The sequence below is a fragment of the Brassica napus genome, unplaced genomic scaffold, assembly GCF_020379485.1.
Source record: "Brassica napus cultivar Da-Ae unplaced genomic scaffold, Da-Ae ScsIHWf_830;HRSCAF=1184, whole genome shotgun sequence".
Taxonomy (NCBI): domain Eukaryota; kingdom Viridiplantae; phylum Streptophyta; class Magnoliopsida; order Brassicales; family Brassicaceae; genus Brassica; species Brassica napus.
Window position 1 is genome coordinate 18,419 of NW_026016875.1, and position 21,575 is coordinate 39,993.

General features: G+C 47.1%; 44 non-coding genes across 44 annotated transcripts; all 44 read left to right on the forward strand.

Annotated features, from left to right (window-relative positions):
• Nucleotides 1-31: 31 nt before the first annotated feature.
• LOC125606265 lies at nucleotides 32-150 on the forward strand. The gene has a single exon (XR_007337681.1). It is a non-coding gene; the product is annotated as a 5S ribosomal RNA (ribosomal RNA).
• Nucleotides 151-528: 378 nt separating this feature from the next.
• Nucleotides 529-647, forward strand: LOC125606266. The gene has a single exon (XR_007337682.1). It is a non-coding gene; the product is annotated as a 5S ribosomal RNA (ribosomal RNA).
• Nucleotides 648-1,025: 378 nt separating this feature from the next.
• On the forward strand, nucleotides 1,026-1,144 carry LOC125606268. Its single transcript, XR_007337684.1, has one exon. It is a non-coding gene; the product is annotated as a 5S ribosomal RNA (ribosomal RNA).
• Nucleotides 1,145-1,522: 378 nt separating this feature from the next.
• Nucleotides 1,523-1,641, forward strand: LOC125606269. The gene has a single exon (XR_007337685.1). It is a non-coding gene; the product is annotated as a 5S ribosomal RNA (ribosomal RNA).
• Nucleotides 1,642-2,019: 378 nt separating this feature from the next.
• Nucleotides 2,020-2,138, forward strand: LOC125606270. Its single transcript, XR_007337686.1, has one exon. It is a non-coding gene; the product is annotated as a 5S ribosomal RNA (ribosomal RNA).
• Nucleotides 2,139-2,516: 378 nt separating this feature from the next.
• LOC125606271 lies at nucleotides 2,517-2,635 on the forward strand. The gene has a single exon (XR_007337687.1). It is a non-coding gene; the product is annotated as a 5S ribosomal RNA (ribosomal RNA).
• Nucleotides 2,636-3,013: 378 nt separating this feature from the next.
• LOC125606272 lies at nucleotides 3,014-3,132 on the forward strand. Its single transcript, XR_007337688.1, has one exon. It is a non-coding gene; the product is annotated as a 5S ribosomal RNA (ribosomal RNA).
• A 378-nt stretch (nucleotides 3,133-3,510) lies between these two features.
• LOC125606273 lies at nucleotides 3,511-3,629 on the forward strand. Its single transcript, XR_007337689.1, has one exon. It is a non-coding gene; the product is annotated as a 5S ribosomal RNA (ribosomal RNA).
• Nucleotides 3,630-4,007: 378 nt separating this feature from the next.
• On the forward strand, nucleotides 4,008-4,126 carry LOC125606274. Its single transcript, XR_007337690.1, has one exon. It is a non-coding gene; the product is annotated as a 5S ribosomal RNA (ribosomal RNA).
• A 378-nt stretch (nucleotides 4,127-4,504) lies between these two features.
• Nucleotides 4,505-4,623, forward strand: LOC125606275. The gene has a single exon (XR_007337691.1). It is a non-coding gene; the product is annotated as a 5S ribosomal RNA (ribosomal RNA).
• A 378-nt stretch (nucleotides 4,624-5,001) lies between these two features.
• On the forward strand, nucleotides 5,002-5,120 carry LOC125606276. Its single transcript, XR_007337692.1, has one exon. It is a non-coding gene; the product is annotated as a 5S ribosomal RNA (ribosomal RNA).
• A 378-nt stretch (nucleotides 5,121-5,498) lies between these two features.
• LOC125606277 lies at nucleotides 5,499-5,617 on the forward strand. The gene has a single exon (XR_007337693.1). It is a non-coding gene; the product is annotated as a 5S ribosomal RNA (ribosomal RNA).
• Nucleotides 5,618-5,995: 378 nt separating this feature from the next.
• On the forward strand, nucleotides 5,996-6,114 carry LOC125606279. The gene has a single exon (XR_007337695.1). It is a non-coding gene; the product is annotated as a 5S ribosomal RNA (ribosomal RNA).
• A 378-nt stretch (nucleotides 6,115-6,492) lies between these two features.
• LOC125606280 lies at nucleotides 6,493-6,611 on the forward strand. The gene has a single exon (XR_007337696.1). It is a non-coding gene; the product is annotated as a 5S ribosomal RNA (ribosomal RNA).
• Nucleotides 6,612-6,989: 378 nt separating this feature from the next.
• Nucleotides 6,990-7,108, forward strand: LOC125606281. Its single transcript, XR_007337697.1, has one exon. It is a non-coding gene; the product is annotated as a 5S ribosomal RNA (ribosomal RNA).
• A 378-nt stretch (nucleotides 7,109-7,486) lies between these two features.
• Nucleotides 7,487-7,605, forward strand: LOC125606282. The gene has a single exon (XR_007337698.1). It is a non-coding gene; the product is annotated as a 5S ribosomal RNA (ribosomal RNA).
• Nucleotides 7,606-7,983: 378 nt separating this feature from the next.
• Nucleotides 7,984-8,102, forward strand: LOC125606283. The gene has a single exon (XR_007337699.1). It is a non-coding gene; the product is annotated as a 5S ribosomal RNA (ribosomal RNA).
• Nucleotides 8,103-8,480: 378 nt separating this feature from the next.
• LOC125606137 lies at nucleotides 8,481-8,599 on the forward strand. The gene has a single exon (XR_007337554.1). It is a non-coding gene; the product is annotated as a 5S ribosomal RNA (ribosomal RNA).
• Nucleotides 8,600-8,976: 377 nt separating this feature from the next.
• On the forward strand, nucleotides 8,977-9,095 carry LOC125606138. Its single transcript, XR_007337555.1, has one exon. It is a non-coding gene; the product is annotated as a 5S ribosomal RNA (ribosomal RNA).
• A 378-nt stretch (nucleotides 9,096-9,473) lies between these two features.
• Nucleotides 9,474-9,592, forward strand: LOC125606139. The gene has a single exon (XR_007337556.1). It is a non-coding gene; the product is annotated as a 5S ribosomal RNA (ribosomal RNA).
• A 378-nt stretch (nucleotides 9,593-9,970) lies between these two features.
• LOC125606140 lies at nucleotides 9,971-10,089 on the forward strand. The gene has a single exon (XR_007337557.1). It is a non-coding gene; the product is annotated as a 5S ribosomal RNA (ribosomal RNA).
• Nucleotides 10,090-10,467: 378 nt separating this feature from the next.
• Nucleotides 10,468-10,586, forward strand: LOC125606141. Its single transcript, XR_007337558.1, has one exon. It is a non-coding gene; the product is annotated as a 5S ribosomal RNA (ribosomal RNA).
• A 378-nt stretch (nucleotides 10,587-10,964) lies between these two features.
• Nucleotides 10,965-11,083, forward strand: LOC125606143. The gene has a single exon (XR_007337560.1). It is a non-coding gene; the product is annotated as a 5S ribosomal RNA (ribosomal RNA).
• Nucleotides 11,084-11,461: 378 nt separating this feature from the next.
• LOC125606144 lies at nucleotides 11,462-11,580 on the forward strand. Its single transcript, XR_007337561.1, has one exon. It is a non-coding gene; the product is annotated as a 5S ribosomal RNA (ribosomal RNA).
• Nucleotides 11,581-11,958: 378 nt separating this feature from the next.
• Nucleotides 11,959-12,077, forward strand: LOC125606145. Its single transcript, XR_007337562.1, has one exon. It is a non-coding gene; the product is annotated as a 5S ribosomal RNA (ribosomal RNA).
• A 378-nt stretch (nucleotides 12,078-12,455) lies between these two features.
• LOC125606146 lies at nucleotides 12,456-12,574 on the forward strand. Its single transcript, XR_007337563.1, has one exon. It is a non-coding gene; the product is annotated as a 5S ribosomal RNA (ribosomal RNA).
• A 378-nt stretch (nucleotides 12,575-12,952) lies between these two features.
• On the forward strand, nucleotides 12,953-13,071 carry LOC125606147. The gene has a single exon (XR_007337564.1). It is a non-coding gene; the product is annotated as a 5S ribosomal RNA (ribosomal RNA).
• A 377-nt stretch (nucleotides 13,072-13,448) lies between these two features.
• LOC125606148 lies at nucleotides 13,449-13,567 on the forward strand. The gene has a single exon (XR_007337565.1). It is a non-coding gene; the product is annotated as a 5S ribosomal RNA (ribosomal RNA).
• A 378-nt stretch (nucleotides 13,568-13,945) lies between these two features.
• Nucleotides 13,946-14,064, forward strand: LOC125606149. Its single transcript, XR_007337566.1, has one exon. It is a non-coding gene; the product is annotated as a 5S ribosomal RNA (ribosomal RNA).
• Nucleotides 14,065-14,442: 378 nt separating this feature from the next.
• LOC125606150 lies at nucleotides 14,443-14,561 on the forward strand. The gene has a single exon (XR_007337567.1). It is a non-coding gene; the product is annotated as a 5S ribosomal RNA (ribosomal RNA).
• Nucleotides 14,562-14,939: 378 nt separating this feature from the next.
• Nucleotides 14,940-15,058, forward strand: LOC125606151. Its single transcript, XR_007337568.1, has one exon. It is a non-coding gene; the product is annotated as a 5S ribosomal RNA (ribosomal RNA).
• A 378-nt stretch (nucleotides 15,059-15,436) lies between these two features.
• LOC125606152 lies at nucleotides 15,437-15,555 on the forward strand. Its single transcript, XR_007337569.1, has one exon. It is a non-coding gene; the product is annotated as a 5S ribosomal RNA (ribosomal RNA).
• A 378-nt stretch (nucleotides 15,556-15,933) lies between these two features.
• Nucleotides 15,934-16,052, forward strand: LOC125606154. Its single transcript, XR_007337571.1, has one exon. It is a non-coding gene; the product is annotated as a 5S ribosomal RNA (ribosomal RNA).
• A 378-nt stretch (nucleotides 16,053-16,430) lies between these two features.
• Nucleotides 16,431-16,549, forward strand: LOC125606155. The gene has a single exon (XR_007337572.1). It is a non-coding gene; the product is annotated as a 5S ribosomal RNA (ribosomal RNA).
• Nucleotides 16,550-16,927: 378 nt separating this feature from the next.
• On the forward strand, nucleotides 16,928-17,046 carry LOC125606156. Its single transcript, XR_007337573.1, has one exon. It is a non-coding gene; the product is annotated as a 5S ribosomal RNA (ribosomal RNA).
• Nucleotides 17,047-17,423: 377 nt separating this feature from the next.
• Nucleotides 17,424-17,542, forward strand: LOC125606157. The gene has a single exon (XR_007337574.1). It is a non-coding gene; the product is annotated as a 5S ribosomal RNA (ribosomal RNA).
• Nucleotides 17,543-17,920: 378 nt separating this feature from the next.
• LOC125606158 lies at nucleotides 17,921-18,039 on the forward strand. The gene has a single exon (XR_007337575.1). It is a non-coding gene; the product is annotated as a 5S ribosomal RNA (ribosomal RNA).
• A 378-nt stretch (nucleotides 18,040-18,417) lies between these two features.
• On the forward strand, nucleotides 18,418-18,536 carry LOC125606159. Its single transcript, XR_007337576.1, has one exon. It is a non-coding gene; the product is annotated as a 5S ribosomal RNA (ribosomal RNA).
• A 377-nt stretch (nucleotides 18,537-18,913) lies between these two features.
• Nucleotides 18,914-19,032, forward strand: LOC125606160. The gene has a single exon (XR_007337577.1). It is a non-coding gene; the product is annotated as a 5S ribosomal RNA (ribosomal RNA).
• A 378-nt stretch (nucleotides 19,033-19,410) lies between these two features.
• Nucleotides 19,411-19,529, forward strand: LOC125606161. Its single transcript, XR_007337578.1, has one exon. It is a non-coding gene; the product is annotated as a 5S ribosomal RNA (ribosomal RNA).
• Nucleotides 19,530-19,907: 378 nt separating this feature from the next.
• On the forward strand, nucleotides 19,908-20,026 carry LOC125606162. The gene has a single exon (XR_007337579.1). It is a non-coding gene; the product is annotated as a 5S ribosomal RNA (ribosomal RNA).
• Nucleotides 20,027-20,404: 378 nt separating this feature from the next.
• LOC125606163 lies at nucleotides 20,405-20,523 on the forward strand. Its single transcript, XR_007337580.1, has one exon. It is a non-coding gene; the product is annotated as a 5S ribosomal RNA (ribosomal RNA).
• A 378-nt stretch (nucleotides 20,524-20,901) lies between these two features.
• Nucleotides 20,902-21,020, forward strand: LOC125606165. The gene has a single exon (XR_007337582.1). It is a non-coding gene; the product is annotated as a 5S ribosomal RNA (ribosomal RNA).
• A 378-nt stretch (nucleotides 21,021-21,398) lies between these two features.
• LOC125606166 lies at nucleotides 21,399-21,517 on the forward strand. The gene has a single exon (XR_007337583.1). It is a non-coding gene; the product is annotated as a 5S ribosomal RNA (ribosomal RNA).
• Nucleotides 21,518-21,575: the final 58 nt, after the last annotated feature.

Consider the following 21,575-nt stretch of genomic DNA (forward strand, 5'->3'; position numbering starts at 1 on the left):
GGATATATAGAAACGAGAGTGATGTACTGACGGGTGCGATCATACCAGCACTAATGCACCGGATCCCATCAGAACTCCGCAGTTAAGCGTGCTTGGGCGAGAGTAGTACTAGGATGGGTGACCTCCCGGGAAGTCCTCGTGTTGCACCCCTTTTTATTTTTTAATTTTTTTTTAGCCTAAAACGAGTTTAAACTTGGAAACCTCATAACTTTTGAACCGTGAGGAACTACGTCGCCCATAGCACCATTTCGGAAAGCCCCAGAAACCATAATGGGCGGTGAATAGGGGGCGCAATTTTTCGGGCTCAAATTCAGCCGTTTTGACCCTCAAACGGGCTGCGGAAAGTTATGGCACGTAAAAAAGATCGAAAGCGGATTCTCAAGGTGTTTTTGATGCTTTCTTAACGCCGTTAACCTCGATGCACTTTTTCGCTCGAAACAAAACGGCAAGAAAATCATGTGGGCCCCACGGCCTTACACTTGGATTGGCCGGGAAAAGGATATATAGAAACGAGAGTGATGTACTGACGGGTGCGATCATACCAGCACTAATGCACCGGATCCCATCAGAACTCCGCAGTTAAGCGTGCTTGGGCGAGAGTAGTACTAGGATGGGTGACCTCCCGGGAAGTCCTCGTGTTGCACCCCTTTTTATTTTTTAATTTTTTTTTAGCCTAAAACGAGTTTAAACTTGGAAACCTCATAACTTTTGAACCGTGAGGAACTACGTCGCCCATAGCACCATTTCGGAAAGCCCCAGAAACCATAATGGGCGGTGAATAGGGGGCGCAATTTTTCGGGCTCAAATTCAGCCGTTTTGACCCTCAAACGGGCTGCGGAAAGTTATGGCACGTAAAAAAGATCGAAAGCGGATTCTCAAGGTGTTTTTGATGCTTTCTTAACGCCGTTAACCTCGATGCACTTTTTCGCTCGAAACAAAACGGCAAGAAAATCATGTGGGCCCCACGGCCTTACACTTGGATTGGCCGGGAAAAGGATATATAGAAACGAGAGTGATGTACTGACGGGTGCGATCATACCAGCACTAATGCACCGGATCCCATCAGAACTCCGCAGTTAAGCGTGCTTGGGCGAGAGTAGTACTAGGATGGGTGACCTCCCGGGAAGTCCTCGTGTTGCACCCCTTTTTATTTTTTAATTTTTTTTTAGCCTAAAACGAGTTTAAACTTGGAAACCTCATAACTTTTGAACCGTGAGGAACTACGTCGCCCATAGCACCATTTCGGAAAGCCCCAGAAACCATAATGGGCGGTGAATAGGGGGCGCAATTTTTCGGGCTCAAATTCAGCCGTTTTGACCCTCAAACGGGCTGCGGAAAGTTATGGCACGTAAAAAAGATCGAAAGCGGATTCTCAAGGTGTTTTTGATGCTTTCTTAACGCCGTTAACCTCGATGCACTTTTTCGCTCGAAACAAAACGGCAAGAAAATCATGTGGGCCCCACGGCCTTACACTTGGATTGGCCGGGAAAAGGATATATAGAAACGAGAGTGATGTACTGACGGGTGCGATCATACCAGCACTAATGCACCGGATCCCATCAGAACTCCGCAGTTAAGCGTGCTTGGGCGAGAGTAGTACTAGGATGGGTGACCTCCCGGGAAGTCCTCGTGTTGCACCCCTTTTTATTTTTTAATTTTTTTTTAGCCTAAAACGAGTTTAAACTTGGAAACCTCATAACTTTTGAACCGTGAGGAACTACGTCGCCCATAGCACCATTTCGGAAAGCCCCAGAAACCATAATGGGCGGTGAATAGGGGGCGCAATTTTTCGGGCTCAAATTCAGCCGTTTTGACCCTCAAACGGGCTGCGGAAAGTTATGGCACGTAAAAAAGATCGAAAGCGGATTCTCAAGGTGTTTTTGATGCTTTCTTAACGCCGTTAACCTCGATGCACTTTTTCGCTCGAAACAAAACGGCAAGAAAATCATGTGGGCCCCACGGCCTTACACTTGGATTGGCCGGGAAAAGGATATATAGAAACGAGAGTGATGTACTGACGGGTGCGATCATACCAGCACTAATGCACCGGATCCCATCAGAACTCCGCAGTTAAGCGTGCTTGGGCGAGAGTAGTACTAGGATGGGTGACCTCCCGGGAAGTCCTCGTGTTGCACCCCTTTTTATTTTTTAATTTTTTTTTAGCCTAAAACGAGTTTAAACTTGGAAACCTCATAACTTTTGAACCGTGAGGAACTACGTCGCCCATAGCACCATTTCGGAAAGCCCCAGAAACCATAATGGGCGGTGAATAGGGGGCGCAATTTTTCGGGCTCAAATTCAGCCGTTTTGACCCTCAAACGGGCTGCGGAAAGTTATGGCACGTAAAAAAGATCGAAAGCGGATTCTCAAGGTGTTTTTGATGCTTTCTTAACGCCGTTAACCTCGATGCACTTTTTCGCTCGAAACAAAACGGCAAGAAAATCATGTGGGCCCCACGGCCTTACACTTGGATTGGCCGGGAAAAGGATATATAGAAACGAGAGTGATGTACTGACGGGTGCGATCATACCAGCACTAATGCACCGGATCCCATCAGAACTCCGCAGTTAAGCGTGCTTGGGCGAGAGTAGTACTAGGATGGGTGACCTCCCGGGAAGTCCTCGTGTTGCACCCCTTTTTATTTTTTAATTTTTTTTTAGCCTAAAACGAGTTTAAACTTGGAAACCTCATAACTTTTGAACCGTGAGGAACTACGTCGCCCATAGCACCATTTCGGAAAGCCCCAGAAACCATAATGGGCGGTGAATAGGGGGCGCAATTTTTCGGGCTCAAATTCAGCCGTTTTGACCCTCAAACGGGCTGCGGAAAGTTATGGCACGTAAAAAAGATCGAAAGCGGATTCTCAAGGTGTTTTTGATGCTTTCTTAACGCCGTTAACCTCGATGCACTTTTTCGCTCGAAACAAAACGGCAAGAAAATCATGTGGGCCCCACGGCCTTACACTTGGATTGGCCGGGAAAAGGATATATAGAAACGAGAGTGATGTACTGACGGGTGCGATCATACCAGCACTAATGCACCGGATCCCATCAGAACTCCGCAGTTAAGCGTGCTTGGGCGAGAGTAGTACTAGGATGGGTGACCTCCCGGGAAGTCCTCGTGTTGCACCCCTTTTTATTTTTTAATTTTTTTTTAGCCTAAAACGAGTTTAAACTTGGAAACCTCATAACTTTTGAACCGTGAGGAACTACGTCGCCCATAGCACCATTTCGGAAAGCCCCAGAAACCATAATGGGCGGTGAATAGGGGGCGCAATTTTTCGGGCTCAAATTCAGCCGTTTTGACCCTCAAACGGGCTGCGGAAAGTTATGGCACGTAAAAAAGATCGAAAGCGGATTCTCAAGGTGTTTTTGATGCTTTCTTAACGCCGTTAACCTCGATGCACTTTTTCGCTCGAAACAAAACGGCAAGAAAATCATGTGGGCCCCACGGCCTTACACTTGGATTGGCCGGGAAAAGGATATATAGAAACGAGAGTGATGTACTGACGGGTGCGATCATACCAGCACTAATGCACCGGATCCCATCAGAACTCCGCAGTTAAGCGTGCTTGGGCGAGAGTAGTACTAGGATGGGTGACCTCCCGGGAAGTCCTCGTGTTGCACCCCTTTTTATTTTTTAATTTTTTTTTAGCCTAAAACGAGTTTAAACTTGGAAACCTCATAACTTTTGAACCGTGAGGAACTACGTCGCCCATAGCACCATTTCGGAAAGCCCCAGAAACCATAATGGGCGGTGAATAGGGGGCGCAATTTTTCGGGCTCAAATTCAGCCGTTTTGACCCTCAAACGGGCTGCGGAAAGTTATGGCACGTAAAAAAGATCGAAAGCGGATTCTCAAGGTGTTTTTGATGCTTTCTTAACGCCGTTAACCTCGATGCACTTTTTCGCTCGAAACAAAACGGCAAGAAAATCATGTGGGCCCCACGGCCTTACACTTGGATTGGCCGGGAAAAGGATATATAGAAACGAGAGTGATGTACTGACGGGTGCGATCATACCAGCACTAATGCACCGGATCCCATCAGAACTCCGCAGTTAAGCGTGCTTGGGCGAGAGTAGTACTAGGATGGGTGACCTCCCGGGAAGTCCTCGTGTTGCACCCCTTTTTATTTTTTAATTTTTTTTTAGCCTAAAACGAGTTTAAACTTGGAAACCTCATAACTTTTGAACCGTGAGGAACTACGTCGCCCATAGCACCATTTCGGAAAGCCCCAGAAACCATAATGGGCGGTGAATAGGGGGCGCAATTTTTCGGGCTCAAATTCAGCCGTTTTGACCCTCAAACGGGCTGCGGAAAGTTATGGCACGTAAAAAAGATCGAAAGCGGATTCTCAAGGTGTTTTTGATGCTTTCTTAACGCCGTTAACCTCGATGCACTTTTTCGCTCGAAACAAAACGGCAAGAAAATCATGTGGGCCCCACGGCCTTACACTTGGATTGGCCGGGAAAAGGATATATAGAAACGAGAGTGATGTACTGACGGGTGCGATCATACCAGCACTAATGCACCGGATCCCATCAGAACTCCGCAGTTAAGCGTGCTTGGGCGAGAGTAGTACTAGGATGGGTGACCTCCCGGGAAGTCCTCGTGTTGCACCCCTTTTTATTTTTTAATTTTTTTTTAGCCTAAAACGAGTTTAAACTTGGAAACCTCATAACTTTTGAACCGTGAGGAACTACGTCGCCCATAGCACCATTTCGGAAAGCCCCAGAAACCATAATGGGCGGTGAATAGGGGGCGCAATTTTTCGGGCTCAAATTCAGCCGTTTTGACCCTCAAACGGGCTGCGGAAAGTTATGGCACGTAAAAAAGATCGAAAGCGGATTCTCAAGGTGTTTTTGATGCTTTCTTAACGCCGTTAACCTCGATGCACTTTTTCGCTCGAAACAAAACGGCAAGAAAATCATGTGGGCCCCACGGCCTTACACTTGGATTGGCCGGGAAAAGGATATATAGAAACGAGAGTGATGTACTGACGGGTGCGATCATACCAGCACTAATGCACCGGATCCCATCAGAACTCCGCAGTTAAGCGTGCTTGGGCGAGAGTAGTACTAGGATGGGTGACCTCCCGGGAAGTCCTCGTGTTGCACCCCTTTTTATTTTTTAATTTTTTTTTAGCCTAAAACGAGTTTAAACTTGGAAACCTCATAACTTTTGAACCGTGAGGAACTACGTCGCCCATAGCACCATTTCGGAAAGCCCCAGAAACCATAATGGGCGGTGAATAGGGGGCGCAATTTTTCGGGCTCAAATTCAGCCGTTTTGACCCTCAAACGGGCTGCGGAAAGTTATGGCACGTAAAAAAGATCGAAAGCGGATTCTCAAGGTGTTTTTGATGCTTTCTTAACGCCGTTAACCTCGATGCACTTTTTCGCTCGAAACAAAACGGCAAGAAAATCATGTGGGCCCCACGGCCTTACACTTGGATTGGCCGGGAAAAGGATATATAGAAACGAGAGTGATGTACTGACGGGTGCGATCATACCAGCACTAATGCACCGGATCCCATCAGAACTCCGCAGTTAAGCGTGCTTGGGCGAGAGTAGTACTAGGATGGGTGACCTCCCGGGAAGTCCTCGTGTTGCACCCCTTTTTATTTTTTAATTTTTTTTTAGCCTAAAACGAGTTTAAACTTGGAAACCTCATAACTTTTGAACCGTGAGGAACTACGTCGCCCATAGCACCATTTCGGAAAGCCCCAGAAACCATAATGGGCGGTGAATAGGGGGCGCAATTTTTCGGGCTCAAATTCAGCCGTTTTGACCCTCAAACGGGCTGCGGAAAGTTATGGCACGTAAAAAAGATCGAAAGCGGATTCTCAAGGTGTTTTTGATGCTTTCTTAACGCCGTTAACCTCGATGCACTTTTTCGCTCGAAACAAAACGGCAAGAAAATCATGTGGGCCCCACGGCCTTACACTTGGATTGGCCGGGAAAAGGATATATAGAAACGAGAGTGATGTACTGACGGGTGCGATCATACCAGCACTAATGCACCGGATCCCATCAGAACTCCGCAGTTAAGCGTGCTTGGGCGAGAGTAGTACTAGGATGGGTGACCTCCCGGGAAGTCCTCGTGTTGCACCCCTTTTTATTTTTTAATTTTTTTTTAGCCTAAAACGAGTTTAAACTTGGAAACCTCATAACTTTTGAACCGTGAGGAACTACGTCGCCCATAGCACCATTTCGGAAAGCCCCAGAAACCATAATGGGCGGTGAATAGGGGGCGCAATTTTTCGGGCTCAAATTCAGCCGTTTTGACCCTCAAACGGGCTGCGGAAAGTTATGGCACGTAAAAAAGATCGAAAGCGGATTCTCAAGGTGTTTTTGATGCTTTCTTAACGCCGTTAACCTCGATGCACTTTTTCGCTCGAAACAAAACGGCAAGAAAATCATGTGGGCCCCACGGCCTTACACTTGGATTGGCCGGGAAAAGGATATATAGAAACGAGAGTGATGTACTGACGGGTGCGATCATACCAGCACTAATGCACCGGATCCCATCAGAACTCCGCAGTTAAGCGTGCTTGGGCGAGAGTAGTACTAGGATGGGTGACCTCCCGGGAAGTCCTCGTGTTGCACCCCTTTTTATTTTTTAATTTTTTTTTAGCCTAAAACGAGTTTAAACTTGGAAACCTCATAACTTTTGAACCGTGAGGAACTACGTCGCCCATAGCACCATTTCGGAAAGCCCCAGAAACCATAATGGGCGGTGAATAGGGGGCGCAATTTTTCGGGCTCAAATTCAGCCGTTTTGACCCTCAAACGGGCTGCGGAAAGTTATGGCACGTAAAAAAGATCGAAAGCGGATTCTCAAGGTGTTTTTGATGCTTTCTTAACGCCGTTAACCTCGATGCACTTTTTCGCTCGAAACAAAACGGCAAGAAAATCATGTGGGCCCCACGGCCTTACACTTGGATTGGCCGGGAAAAGGATATATAGAAACGAGAGTGATGTACTGACGGGTGCGATCATACCAGCACTAATGCACCGGATCCCATCAGAACTCCGCAGTTAAGCGTGCTTGGGCGAGAGTAGTACTAGGATGGGTGACCTCCCGGGAAGTCCTCGTGTTGCACCCCTTTTTATTTTTTAATTTTTTTTTAGCCTAAAACGAGTTTAAACTTGGAAACCTCATAACTTTTGAACCGTGAGGAACTACGTCGCCCATAGCACCATTTCGGAAAGCCCCAGAAACCATAATGGGCGGTGAATAGGGGGCGCAATTTTTCGGGCTCAAATTCAGCCGTTTTGACCCTCAAACGGGCTGCGGAAAGTTATGGCACGTAAAAAAGATCGAAAGCGGATTCTCAAGGTGTTTTTGATGCTTTCTTAACGCCGTTAACCTCGATGCACTTTTTCGCTCGAAACAAAACGGCAAGAAAATCATGTGGGCCCCACGGCCTTACACTTGGATTGGCCGGGAAAAGGATATATAGAAACGAGAGTGATGTACTGACGGGTGCGATCATACCAGCACTAATGCACCGGATCCCATCAGAACTCCGCAGTTAAGCGTGCTTGGGCGAGAGTAGTACTAGGATGGGTGACCTCCCGGGAAGTCCTCGTGTTGCACCCCTTTTTATTTTTTAATTTTTTTTTAGCCTAAAACGAGTTTAAACTTGGAAACCTCATAACTTTTGAACCGTGAGGAACTACGTCGCCCATAGCACCATTTCGGAAAGCCCCAGAAACCATAATGGGCGGTGAATAGGGGGCGCAATTTTTCGGGCTCAAATTCAGCCGTTTTGACCCTCAAACGGGCTGCGGAAAGTTATGGCACGTAAAAAAGATCGAAAGCGGATTCTCAAGGTGTTTTTGATGCTTTCTTAACGCCGTTAACCTCGATGCACTTTTTCGCTCGAAACAAAACGGCAAGAAAATCATGTGGGCCCCACGGCCTTACACTTGGATTGGCCGGGAAAAGGATATATAGAAACGAGAGTGATGTACTGACGGGTGCGATCATACCAGCACTAATGCACCGGATCCCATCAGAACTCCGCAGTTAAGCGTGCTTGGGCGAGAGTAGTACTAGGATGGGTGACCTCCCGGGAAGTCCTCGTGTTGCACCCCTTTTTATTTTTTAATTTTTTTTTAGCCTAAAACGAGTTTAAACTTGGAAACCTCATAACTTTTGAACCGTGAGGAACTACGTCGCCCATAGCACCATTTCGGAAAGCCCCAGAAACCATAATGGGCGGTGAATAGGGGGCGCAATTTTTCGGGCTCAAATTCAGCCGTTTTGACCCTCAAACGGGCTGCGGAAAGTTATGGCACGTAAAAAAGATCGAAAGCGGATTCTCAAGGTGTTTTTGATGCTTTCTTAACGCCGTTAACCTCGATGCACTTTTTCGCTCGAAACAAAACGGCAAGAAAATCATGTGGGCCCCACGGCCTTACACTTGGATTGGCCGGGAAAAGGATATATAGAAACGAGAGTGATGTACTGACGGGTGCGATCATACCAGCACTAATGCACCGGATCCCATCAGAACTCCGCAGTTAAGCGTGCTTGGGCGAGAGTAGTACTAGGATGGGTGACCTCCCGGGAAGTCCTCGTGTTGCACCCCTTTTTATTTTTTAATTTTTTTTAGCCTAAAACGAGTTTAAACTTGGAAACCTCATAACTTTTGAACCGTGAGGAACTACGTCGCCCATAGCACCATTTCGGAAAGCCCCAGAAACCATAATGGGCGGTGAATAGGGGGCGCAATTTTTCGGGCTCAAATTCAGCCGTTTTGACCCTCAAACGGGCTGCGGAAAGTTATGGCACGTAAAAAAGATCGAAAGCGGATTCTCAAGGTGTTTTTGATGCTTTCTTAACGCCGTTAACCTCGATGCACTTTTTCGCTCGAAACAAAACGGCAAGAAAATCATGTGGGCCCCACGGCCTTACACTTGGATTGGCCGGGAAAAGGATATATAGAAACGAGAGTGATGTACTGACGGGTGCGATCATACCAGCACTAATGCACCGGATCCCATCAGAACTCCGCAGTTAAGCGTGCTTGGGCGAGAGTAGTACTAGGATGGGTGACCTCCCGGGAAGTCCTCGTGTTGCACCCCTTTTTATTTTTTAATTTTTTTTTAGCCTAAAACGAGTTTAAACTTGGAAACCTCATAACTTTTGAACCGTGAGGAACTACGTCGCCCATAGCACCATTTCGGAAAGCCCCAGAAACCATAATGGGCGGTGAATAGGGGGCGCAATTTTTCGGGCTCAAATTCAGCCGTTTTGACCCTCAAACGGGCTGCGGAAAGTTATGGCACGTAAAAAAGATCGAAAGCGGATTCTCAAGGTGTTTTTGATGCTTTCTTAACGCCGTTAACCTCGATGCACTTTTTCGCTCGAAACAAAACGGCAAGAAAATCATGTGGGCCCCACGGCCTTACACTTGGATTGGCCGGGAAAAGGATATATAGAAACGAGAGTGATGTACTGACGGGTGCGATCATACCAGCACTAATGCACCGGATCCCATCAGAACTCCGCAGTTAAGCGTGCTTGGGCGAGAGTAGTACTAGGATGGGTGACCTCCCGGGAAGTCCTCGTGTTGCACCCCTTTTTATTTTTTAATTTTTTTTTAGCCTAAAACGAGTTTAAACTTGGAAACCTCATAACTTTTGAACCGTGAGGAACTACGTCGCCCATAGCACCATTTCGGAAAGCCCCAGAAACCATAATGGGCGGTGAATAGGGGGCGCAATTTTTCGGGCTCAAATTCAGCCGTTTTGACCCTCAAACGGGCTGCGGAAAGTTATGGCACGTAAAAAAGATCGAAAGCGGATTCTCAAGGTGTTTTTGATGCTTTCTTAACGCCGTTAACCTCGATGCACTTTTTCGCTCGAAACAAAACGGCAAGAAAATCATGTGGGCCCCACGGCCTTACACTTGGATTGGCCGGGAAAAGGATATATAGAAACGAGAGTGATGTACTGACGGGTGCGATCATACCAGCACTAATGCACCGGATCCCATCAGAACTCCGCAGTTAAGCGTGCTTGGGCGAGAGTAGTACTAGGATGGGTGACCTCCCGGGAAGTCCTCGTGTTGCACCCCTTTTTATTTTTTAATTTTTTTTTAGCCTAAAACGAGTTTAAACTTGGAAACCTCATAACTTTTGAACCGTGAGGAACTACGTCGCCCATAGCACCATTTCGGAAAGCCCCAGAAACCATAATGGGCGGTGAATAGGGGGCGCAATTTTTCGGGCTCAAATTCAGCCGTTTTGACCCTCAAACGGGCTGCGGAAAGTTATGGCACGTAAAAAAGATCGAAAGCGGATTCTCAAGGTGTTTTTGATGCTTTCTTAACGCCGTTAACCTCGATGCACTTTTTCGCTCGAAACAAAACGGCAAGAAAATCATGTGGGCCCCACGGCCTTACACTTGGATTGGCCGGGAAAAGGATATATAGAAACGAGAGTGATGTACTGACGGGTGCGATCATACCAGCACTAATGCACCGGATCCCATCAGAACTCCGCAGTTAAGCGTGCTTGGGCGAGAGTAGTACTAGGATGGGTGACCTCCCGGGAAGTCCTCGTGTTGCACCCCTTTTTATTTTTTAATTTTTTTTTAGCCTAAAACGAGTTTAAACTTGGAAACCTCATAACTTTTGAACCGTGAGGAACTACGTCGCCCATAGCACCATTTCGGAAAGCCCCAGAAACCATAATGGGCGGTGAATAGGGGGCGCAATTTTTCGGGCTCAAATTCAGCCGTTTTGACCCTCAAACGGGCTGCGGAAAGTTATGGCACGTAAAAAAGATCGAAAGCGGATTCTCAAGGTGTTTTTGATGCTTTCTTAACGCCGTTAACCTCGATGCACTTTTTCGCTCGAAACAAAACGGCAAGAAAATCATGTGGGCCCCACGGCCTTACACTTGGATTGGCCGGGAAAAGGATATATAGAAACGAGAGTGATGTACTGACGGGTGCGATCATACCAGCACTAATGCACCGGATCCCATCAGAACTCCGCAGTTAAGCGTGCTTGGGCGAGAGTAGTACTAGGATGGGTGACCTCCCGGGAAGTCCTCGTGTTGCACCCCTTTTTATTTTTTAATTTTTTTTTAGCCTAAAACGAGTTTAAACTTGGAAACCTCATAACTTTTGAACCGTGAGGAACTACGTCGCCCATAGCACCATTTCGGAAAGCCCCAGAAACCATAATGGGCGGTGAATAGGGGGCGCAATTTTTCGGGCTCAAATTCAGCCGTTTTGACCCTCAAACGGGCTGCGGAAAGTTATGGCACGTAAAAAAGATCGAAAGCGGATTCTCAAGGTGTTTTTGATGCTTTCTTAACGCCGTTAACCTCGATGCACTTTTTCGCTCGAAACAAAACGGCAAGAAAATCATGTGGGCCCCACGGCCTTACACTTGGATTGGCCGGGAAAAGGATATATAGAAACGAGAGTGATGTACTGACGGGTGCGATCATACCAGCACTAATGCACCGGATCCCATCAGAACTCCGCAGTTAAGCGTGCTTGGGCGAGAGTAGTACTAGGATGGGTGACCTCCCGGGAAGTCCTCGTGTTGCACCCCTTTTTATTTTTTAATTTTTTTTTAGCCTAAAACGAGTTTAAACTTGGAAACCTCATAACTTTTGAACCGTGAGGAACTACGTCGCCCATAGCACCATTTCGGAAAGCCCCAGAAACCATAATGGGCGGTGAATAGGGGGCGCAATTTTTCGGGCTCAAATTCAGCCGTTTTGACCCTCAAACGGGCTGCGGAAAGTTATGGCACGTAAAAAAGATCGAAAGCGGATTCTCAAGGTGTTTTTGATGCTTTCTTAACGCCGTTAACCTCGATGCACTTTTTCGCTCGAAACAAAACGGCAAGAAAATCATGTGGGCCCCACGGCCTTACACTTGGATTGGCCGGGAAAAGGATATATAGAAACGAGAGTGATGTACTGACGGGTGCGATCATACCAGCACTAATGCACCGGATCCCATCAGAACTCCGCAGTTAAGCGTGCTTGGGCGAGAGTAGTACTAGGATGGGTGACCTCCCGGGAAGTCCTCGTGTTGCACCCCTTTTTATTTTTTAATTTTTTTTTAGCCTAAAACGAGTTTAAACTTGGAAACCTCATAACTTTTGAACCGTGAGGAACTACGTCGCCCATAGCACCATTTCGGAAAGCCCCAGAAACCATAATGGGCGGTGAATAGGGGGCGCAATTTTTCGGGCTCAAATTCAGCCGTTTTGACCCTCAAACGGGCTGCGGAAAGTTATGGCACGTAAAAAAGATCGAAAGCGGATTCTCAAGGTGTTTTTGATGCTTTCTTAACGCCGTTAACCTCGATGCACTTTTTCGCTCGAAACAAAACGGCAAGAAAATCATGTGGGCCCCACGGCCTTACACTTGGATTGGCCGGGAAAAGGATATATAGAAACGAGAGTGATGTACTGACGGGTGCGATCATACCAGCACTAATGCACCGGATCCCATCAGAACTCCGCAGTTAAGCGTGCTTGGGCGAGAGTAGTACTAGGATGGGTGACCTCCCGGGAAGTCCTCGTGTTGCACCCCTTTTTATTTTTTAATTTTTTTTTAGCCTAAAACGAGTTTAAACTTGGAAACCTCATAACTTTTGAACCGTGAGGAACTACGTCGCCCATAGCACCATTTCGGAAAGCCCCAGAAACCATAATGGGCGGTGAATAGGGGGCGCAATTTTTCGGGCTCAAATTCAGCCGTTTTGACCCTCAAACGGGCTGCGGAAAGTTATGGCACGTAAAAAAGATCGAAAGCGGATTCTCAAGGTGTTTTTGATGCTTTCTTAACGCCGTTAACCTCGATGCACTTTTTCGCTCGAAACAAAACGGCAAGAAAATCATGTGGGCCCCACGGCCTTACACTTGGATTGGCCGGGAAAAGGATATATAGAAACGAGAGTGATGTACTGACGGGTGCGATCATACCAGCACTAATGCACCGGATCCCATCAGAACTCCGCAGTTAAGCGTGCTTGGGCGAGAGTAGTACTAGGATGGGTGACCTCCCGGGAAGTCCTCGTGTTGCACCCCTTTTTATTTTTTAATTTTTTTTAGCCTAAAACGAGTTTAAACTTGGAAACCTCATAACTTTTGAACCGTGAGGAACTACGTCGCCCATAGCACCATTTCGGAAAGCCCCAGAAACCATAATGGGCGGTGAATAGGGGGCGCAATTTTTCGGGCTCAAATTCAGCCGTTTTGACCCTCAAACGGGCTGCGGAAAGTTATGGCACGTAAAAAAGATCGAAAGCGGATTCTCAAGGTGTTTTTGATGCTTTCTTAACGCCGTTAACCTCGATGCACTTTTTCGCTCGAAACAAAACGGCAAGAAAATCATGTGGGCCCCACGGCCTTACACTTGGATTGGCCGGGAAAAGGATATATAGAAACGAGAGTGATGTACTGACGGGTGCGATCATACCAGCACTAATGCACCGGATCCCATCAGAACTCCGCAGTTAAGCGTGCTTGGGCGAGAGTAGTACTAGGATGGGTGACCTCCCGGGAAGTCCTCGTGTTGCACCCCTTTTTATTTTTTAATTTTTTTTTAGCCTAAAACGAGTTTAAACTTGGAAACCTCATAACTTTTGAACCGTGAGGAACTACGTCGCCCATAGCACCATTTCGGAAAGCCCCAGAAACCATAATGGGCGGTGAATAGGGGGCGCAATTTTTCGGGCTCAAATTCAGCCGTTTTGACCCTCAAACGGGCTGCGGAAAGTTATGGCACGTAAAAAAGATCGAAAGCGGATTCTCAAGGTGTTTTTGATGCTTTCTTAACGCCGTTAACCTCGATGCACTTTTTCGCTCGAAACAAAACGGCAAGAAAATCATGTGGGCCCCACGGCCTTACACTTGGATTGGCCGGGAAAAGGATATATAGAAACGAGAGTGATGTACTGACGGGTGCGATCATACCAGCACTAATGCACCGGATCCCATCAGAACTCCGCAGTTAAGCGTGCTTGGGCGAGAGTAGTACTAGGATGGGTGACCTCCCGGGAAGTCCTCGTGTTGCACCCCTTTTTATTTTTTAATTTTTTTTTAGCCTAAAACGAGTTTAAACTTGGAAACCTCATAACTTTTGAACCGTGAGGAACTACGTCGCCCATAGCACCATTTCGGAAAGCCCCAGAAACCATAATGGGCGGTGAATAGGGGGCGCAATTTTTCGGGCTCAAATTCAGCCGTTTTGACCCTCAAACGGGCTGCGGAAAGTTATGGCACGTAAAAAAGATCGAAAGCGGATTCTCAAGGTGTTTTTGATGCTTTCTTAACGCCGTTAACCTCGATGCACTTTTTCGCTCGAAACAAAACGGCAAGAAAATCATGTGGGCCCCACGGCCTTACACTTGGATTGGCCGGGAAAAGGATATATAGAAACGAGAGTGATGTACTGACGGGTGCGATCATACCAGCACTAATGCACCGGATCCCATCAGAACTCCGCAGTTAAGCGTGCTTGGGCGAGAGTAGTACTAGGATGGGTGACCTCCCGGGAAGTCCTCGTGTTGCACCCCTTTTTATTTTTTAATTTTTTTTTAGCCTAAAACGAGTTTAAACTTGGAAACCTCATAACTTTTGAACCGTGAGGAACTACGTCGCCCATAGCACCATTTCGGAAAGCCCCAGAAACCATAATGGGCGGTGAATAGGGGGCGCAATTTTTCGGGCTCAAATTCAGCCGTTTTGACCCTCAAACGGGCTGCGGAAAGTTATGGCACGTAAAAAAGATCGAAAGCGGATTCTCAAGGTGTTTTTGATGCTTTCTTAACGCCGTTAACCTCGATGCACTTTTTCGCTCGAAACAAAACGGCAAGAAAATCATGTGGGCCCCACGGCCTTACACTTGGATTGGCCGGGAAAAGGATATATAGAAACGAGAGTGATGTACTGACGGGTGCGATCATACCAGCACTAATGCACCGGATCCCATCAGAACTCCGCAGTTAAGCGTGCTTGGGCGAGAGTAGTACTAGGATGGGTGACCTCCCGGGAAGTCCTCGTGTTGCACCCCTTTTTATTTTTTAATTTTTTTTTAGCCTAAAACGAGTTTAAACTTGGAAACCTCATAACTTTTGAACCGTGAGGAACTACGTCGCCCATAGCACCATTTCGGAAAGCCCCAGAAACCATAATGGGCGGTGAATAGGGGGCGCAATTTTTCGGGCTCAAATTCAGCCGTTTTGACCCTCAAACGGGCTGCGGAAAGTTATGGCACGTAAAAAAGATCGAAAGCGGATTCTCAAGGTGTTTTTGATGCTTTCTTAACGCCGTTAACCTCGATGCACTTTTTCGCTCGAAACAAAACGGCAAGAAAATCATGTGGGCCCCACGGCCTTACACTTGGATTGGCCGGGAAAAGGATATATAGAAACGAGAGTGATGTACTGACGGGTGCGATCATACCAGCACTAATGCACCGGATCCCATCAGAACTCCGCAGTTAAGCGTGCTTGGGCGAGAGTAGTACTAGGATGGGTGACCTCCCGGGAAGTCCTCGTGTTGCACCCCTTTTTATTTTTTAATTTTTTTTTAGCCTAAAACGAGTTTAAACTTGGAAACCTCATAACTTTTGAACCGTGAGGAACTACGTCGCCCATAGCACCATTTCGGAAAGCCCCAGAAACCATAATGGGCGGTGAATAGGGGGCGCAATTTTTCGGGCTCAAATTCAGCCGTTTTGACCCTCAAACGGGCTGCGGAAAGTTATGGCACGTAAAAAAGATCGAAAGCGGATTCTCAAGGTGTTTTTGATGCTTTCTTAACGCCGTTAACCTCGATGCACTTTTTCGCTCGAAACAAAACGGCAAGAAAATCATGTGGGCCCCACGGCCTTACACTTGGATTGGCCGGGAAAAGGATATATAGAAACGAGAGTGATGTACTGACGGGTGCGATCATACCAGCACTAATGCACCGGATCCCATCAGAACTCCGCAGTTAAGCGTGCTTGGGCGAGAGTAGTACTAGGATGGGTGACCTCCCGGGAAGTCCTCGTGTTGCACCCCTTTTTATTTTTTAATTTTTTTTTAGCCTAAAACGAGTTTAAACTTGGAAACCTCATAACTTTTGAACCGTGAGGAACTACGTCGCCCATAGCACCATTTCGGAAAGCCCCAGAAACCATAATGGGCGGTGAATAGGGGGCGCAATTTTTCGGGCTCAAATTCAGCCGTTTTGACCCTCAAACGGGCTGCGGAAAGTTATGGCACGTAAAAAAGATCGAAAGCGGATTCTCAAGGTGTTTTTGATGCTTTCTTAACGCCGTTAACCTCGATGCACTTTTTCGCTCGAAACAAAACGGCAAGAAAATCATGTGGGCCCCACGGCCTTACACTTGGATTGGCCGGGAAAAGGATATATAGAAACGAGAGTGATGTACTGACGGGTGCGATCATACCAGCACTAATGCACCGGATCCCATCAGAACTCCGCAGTTAAGCGTGCTTGGGCGAGAGTAGTACTAGGATGGGTGACCTCCCGGGAAGTCCTCGTGTTGCACCCCTTTTTATTTTTTAATTTTTTTTTAGCCTAAAACGAGTTTAAACTTGGAAACCTCATAACTTTTGAACCGTGAGGAACTACGTCGCCCATAGCACCATTTCGGAAAGCCCCAGAAACCATAATGGGCGGTGAATAGGGGGCGCAATTTTTCGGGCTCAAATTCAGCCGTTTTGACCCTCAAACGGGCTGCGGAAAGTTATGGCACGTAAAAAAGATCGAAAGCGGATTCTCAAGGTGTTTTTGATGCTTTCTTAACGCCGTTAACCTCGATGCACTTTTTCGCTCGAAACAAAACGGCAAGAAAATCATGTGGGCCCCACGGCCTTACACTTGGATTGGCCGGGAAAAGGATATATAGAAACGAGAGTGATGTACTGACGGGTGCGATCATACCAGCACTAATGCACCGGATCCCATCAGAACTCCGCAGTTAAGCGTGCTTGGGCGAGAGTAGTACTAGGATGGGTGACCTCCCGGGAAGTCCTCGTGTTGCACCCCTTTTTATTTTTTAATTTTTTTTAGCCTAAAACGAGTTTAAACTTGGAAACCTCATAACTTTTGAACCGTGAGGAACTACGTCGCCCATAGCACCATTTCGGAAAGCCCCAGAAACCATAATGGGCGGTGAATAGGGGGCGCAATTTTTCGGGCTCAAATTCAGCCGTTTTGACCCTCAAACGGGCTGCGGAAAGTTATGGCACGTAAAAAAGATCGAAAGCGGATTCTCAAGGTGTTTTTGATGCTTTCTTAACGCCGTTAACCTCGATGCACTTTTTCGCTCGAAACAAAACGGCAAGAAAATCATGTGGGCCCCACGGCCTTACACTTGGATTGGCCGGGAAAAGGATATATAGAAACGAGAGTGATGTACTGACGGGTGCGATCATACCAGCACTAATGCACCGGATCCCATCAGAACTCCGCAGTTAAGCGTGCTTGGGCGAGAGTAGTACTAGGATGGGTGACCTCCCGGGAAGTCCTCGTGTTGCACCCCTTTTTATTTTTTAATTTTTTTTTAGCCTAAAACGAGTTTAAACTTGGAAACCTCATAACTTTTGAACCGTGAGGAACTACGTCGCCCATAGCACCATTTCGGAAAGCCCCAGAAACCATAATGGGCGGTGAATAGGGGGCGCAATTTTTCGGGCTCAAATTCAGCCGTTTTGACCCTCAAACGGGCTGCGGAAAGTTATGGCACGTAAAAAAGATCGAAAGCGGATTCTCAAGGTGTTTTTGATGCTTTCTTAACGCCGTTAACCTCGATGCACTTTTTCGCTCGAAACAAAACGGCAAGAAAATCATGTGGGCCCCACGGCCTTACACTTGGATTGGCCGGGAAAAGGATATATAGAAACGAGAGTGATGTACTGACGGGTGCGATCATACCAGCACTAATGCACCGGATCCCATCAGAACTCCGCAGTTAAGCGTGCTTGGGCGAGAGTAGTACTAGGATGGGTGACCTCCCGGGAAGTCCTCGTGTTGCACCCCTTTTTATTTTTTAATTTTTTTTTAGCCTAAAACGAGTTTAAACTTGGAAACCTCATAACTTTTGAACCGTGAGGAACTACGTCGCCCATAGCACCATTTCGGAAAGCCCCAGAAACCATAATGGGCGGTGAATAGGGGGCGCAATTTTTCGGGCTCAAATTCAGCCGTTTTGACCCTCAAACGGGCTGCGGAAAGTTATGGCACGTAAAAAAGATCGAAAGCGGATTCTCAAGGTGTTTTTGATGCTTTCTTAACGCCGTTAACCTCGATGCACTTTTTCGCTCGAAACAAAACGGCAAGAAAATCATGTGGGCCCCACGGCCTTACACTTGGATTGGCCGGGAAAAGGATATATAGAAACGAGAGTGATGTACTGACGGGTGCGATCATACCAGCACTAATGCACCGGATCCCATCAGAACTCCGCAGTTAAGCGTGCTTGGGCGAGAGTAGTACTAGGATGGGTGACCTCCCGGGAAGTCCTCGTGTTGCACCCCTTTTTATTTTTTAATTTTTTTTAGCCTAAAACGAGTTTAAACTTGGAAACCTCATAACTTTTGAACCGTGAGGAACTACGTCGCCCATAGCACCATTTCGGAAAGCCCCAGAAACCATAATGGGCGGTGAATAGGGGGCGCAATTTTTCGGGCTCAAATTCAGCCGTTTTGACCCTCAAACGGGCTGCGGAAAGTTATGGCACGTAAAAAAGATCGAAAGCGGATTCTCAAGGTGTTTTTGATGCTTTCTTAACGCCGTTAACCTCGATGCACTTTTTCGCTCGAAACAAAACGGCAAGAAAATCATGTGGGCCCCACGGCCTTACACTTGGATTGGCCGGGAAAAGGATATATAGAAACGAGAGTGATGTACTGACGGGTGCGATCATACCAGCACTAATGCACCGGATCCCATCAGAACTCCGCAGTTAAGCGTGCTTGGGCGAGAGTAGTACTAGGATGGGTGACCTCCCGGGAAGTCCTCGTGTTGCACCCCTTTTTATTTTTTAATTTTTTTTTAGCCTAAAACGAGTTTAAACTTGGAAACCTCATAACTTTTGAACCGTGAGGAACTACGTCGCCCATAGCACCATTTCGGAAAGCCCCAGAAACCATAATGGGCGGTGAATAGGGGGCGCAATTTTTCGGGCTCAAATTCAGCCGTTTTGACCCTCAAACGGGCTGCGGAAAGTTATGGCACGTAAAAAAGATCGAAAGCGGATTCTCAAGGTGTTTTTGATGCTTTCTTAACGCCGTTAACCTCGATGCACTTTTTCGCTCGAAACAAAACGGCAAGAAAATCATGTGGGCCCCACGGCCTTACACTTGGATTGGCCGGGAAAAGGATATATAGAAACGAGAGTGATGTACTGACGGGTGCGATCATACCAGCACTAATGCACCGGATCCCATCAGAACTCCGCAGTTAAGCGTGCTTGGGCGAGAGTAGTACTAGGATGGGTGACCTCCCGGGAAGTCCTCGTGTTGCACCCCTTTTTATTTTTTAATTTTTTTTTAGCCTAAAACGAGTTTAAACTTGGAAACCTCATAACTTTTGAACCGTGAGGAACTACGTCGCCCATAGCACCATTTCGGAAAGCCCCAGAAACCATAATGGGCGGTGAATAGGGGGCGCAATTTTTCGGGCTCAAATTCAGCCGTTTTGACCCTCAAACGGGCTGCGGAAAGTTATGGCACGTAAAAAAGATCGAAAGCGGATTCTCAAGGTGTTTTTGATGCTTTCTTAACGCCGTTAACCTCGATGCACTTTTTCGCTCGAAACAAAACGGCAAGAAAATCATGTGGGCCCCACGGCCTTACACTTGGATTGGCCGGGAAAAGGATATATAGAAACGAGAGTGATGTACTGACGGGTGCGATCATACCAGCACTAATGCACCGGATCCCATCAGAACTCCGCAGTTAAGCGTGCTTGGGCGAGAGTAGTACTAGGATGGGTGACCTCCCGGGAAGTCCTCGTGTTGCACCCCTTTTTATTTTTTAATTTTTTTTTAGCCTAAAACGAGTTTAAACTTGGAAACCTCATAACTTTTGAACCGTGAGGAACTACGTCGCCCATAGCACCATTTCGGAAAGCCCCAGAAACCATAATGGGCGGTGAATAGGGGGCGCAATTTTTCGGGCTCAAATTCAGCCGTTTTGACCCTCAAACGGGCTGCGGAAAGTTATGGCACGTAAAAAAGATCGAAAGCGGATTCTCAAGGTGTTTTTGATGCTTTCTTAACGCCGTTAACCTCGATGCACTTTTTCGCTCGAAACAAAACGGCAAGAAAATCATGTGGGCCCCACGGCCTTACACTTGGATTGGCCGGGAAAAGGATATATAGAAACGAGAGTGATGTACTGACGGGTGCGATCATACCAGCACTAATGCACCGGATCCCATCAGAACTCCGCAGTTAAGCGTGCTTGGGCGAGAGTAGTACTAGGATGGGTGACCTCCCGGGAAGTCCTCGTGTTGCACCCCTTTTTATTTTTTAATTTTTTTTTAGCCTAAAACGAGTTTAAACTTGGAAACCTCATAACTTTTGAACCGTGAGGAACTACGTCGCCCATAGCACCATTTCGGAAAGCCCCAGAAACCATAATGGGCGGTGAATAGGGGGCGCAATTTTTCGGGCTCAAATTCAGCCGTTTTGACCCTCAAACGGGCTGCGGAAAGTTATGGCACGTAAAAAAGATCGAAAGCGGATTCTCAAGGTGTTTTTGATGCTTTCTTAACGCCGTTAACCTCGATGCACTTTTTCGCTCGAAACAAAACGGCAAGAAAATCATGTGGGCCCCACGGCCTTACACTTGGATTGGCCGGGAAAAGGATATATAGAAACGAGAGTGATGTACTGACGGGTGCGATCATACCAGCACTAATGCACCGGATCCCATCAGAACTCCGCAGTTAAGCGTGCTTGGGCGAGAGTAGTACTAGGATGGGTGACCTCCCGGGAAGTCCTCGTGTTGCACCCCTTTTTATTTTTTAATTTTTTTTTAGCCTAAAACGAGTTTAAACTTGGAAACCTCATAACTTTTGAACCGTGAGGAACTACGTCGCCCATAGCACCATTTCGGAAAGCCCCAGAAACCATAATGGGCGGTGAATAGGGGGCGCAATTTTTCGGGCTCAAATTCAGCCGTTTTGACCCTCAAACGGGCTGCGGAAAGTTATGGCACGTAAAAAAGATCGAAAGCGGATTCTCAAGGTGTTTTTGATGCTTTCTTAACGCCGTTAACCTCGATGCACTTTTTCGCTCGAAACAAAACGGCAAGAAAATCATGTGGGCCCCACGGCCTTACACTTGGATTGGCCGGGAAAAGGATATATAGAAACGAGAGTGATGTACTGACGGGTGCGATCATACCAGCACTAATGCACCGGATCCCATCAGAACTCCGCAGTTAAGCGTGCTTGGGCGAGAGTAGTACTAGGATGGGTGACCTCCCGGGAAGTCCTCGTGTTGCACCCCTTTTTATTTTTTAATTTTTTTTTAGCCTAAAACGAGTTTAAACTTGGAAACCTCATAA